Genomic DNA, 1,307 nt, shown 5'->3' with positions numbered 1-1,307 from the left:
AAATAAACATTTGAAATATATGAGTTTGTATGTAATGTATGAATATAATATACAAGTTTCACTTTTTAAATGGAATTACTGAAATAAATCTACTTTTTCATGATATTCTAATTTTATGACCAGCACCTGTAAATCTGTTGGTGTGGTGGTTGTCTGGAGGGACCATAGGTGCAGAATAATAAGTTCTTTATAAGATTACGGTAATAATTTCTCAATTATTCTTGACTACACTCAAGAGTAATGCATTGCTAAAATAAAACTTCAAAGTACTTTCAATACTTAACGTATTCTGAAATCACATACTCCAGTACTTTAAGTTGACAGTCATTGGAGTAATATCTGACCAGTAGGATCGATACTTTGATTCAAGTAATGAGTACTTTGTTCACCATGGGAACGTGATTACAAGAGTTTTATCTAAAAGCTGCAAAGACCCATGTGACCCCTATTTAAGAAAGTCCTGTCTAAAAGTCCTGGAGGGTTTGTGTTTGTGTTGCTGTGGTTCAAATATTTCCATTTGTTTGTTCTTTGATACTAATCAGTCTGCTTCCTGTAAACATGAAAAAGCCCAGTGCACTTGTGTGTCATGGTACATGACATGCAGAGTCGTGAGAGGAACATGAATGGACGAGGCAATAAGTTCAAGAACCACAACAAAACCTTAGCCTGCAAGCATCATGATGTCTGTGTGTATGTTTGCTTCTGTCACAGTTGACAATAGTCACAAAATAGCGTGAACAATCAGATTCAGAACTCATAAGCGGCACCGGATTGATCATATAGCTAAACGCCAGCGTGTGAAGAACACTGAGCTTTAAAGAATTTGACTTATTTGTGCAGATGTTTAGTATGAGTACAAGCTGGATGCCTGTGGTCCAGCCTACAGCAGTACTACATGCAGATGTTTTATTTTTTGACAGAAAGAAGTAAGGTTTTACTAATCTTTAAATTACCAGTTAATGTGATTTCTGTTATGCTTGCAAAGCTACTACAATAAAAGCTCAAAAGTTCAGGAAATGTAGGAGTCAGCACTGTGTGGGCAAATAGTTCAACAACTTATTCTATTCAAACCAGATGTTTGGTTCTCCTGTTCAAACTTCAAGTAGCGTTTGTGGTCAGATGCATTTGAGTGACTCTAGCTTTCTCCAGACAATTTTTTAAATATGAAAAAAGTAAATAAAACCTCCTAAATATGTCTCAATTTTAAGCTCTTTAATCATTTTATGACTCTTGTTTTATCCTAAACCAACAATAAAAGTATTAATAAAAGTACTATTACTACTACTACTACTACTACTACTACTACT

The sequence above is a fragment of the Austrofundulus limnaeus genome, unplaced genomic scaffold, assembly GCF_001266775.1.
Source record: "Austrofundulus limnaeus strain Quisiro unplaced genomic scaffold, Austrofundulus_limnaeus-1.0 Scaffold156, whole genome shotgun sequence".
Classification (NCBI taxonomy): Eukaryota; Metazoa; Chordata; class Actinopteri; order Cyprinodontiformes; family Rivulidae; genus Austrofundulus; species Austrofundulus limnaeus.
This window is presented reverse-complemented; position numbering follows the sequence as displayed.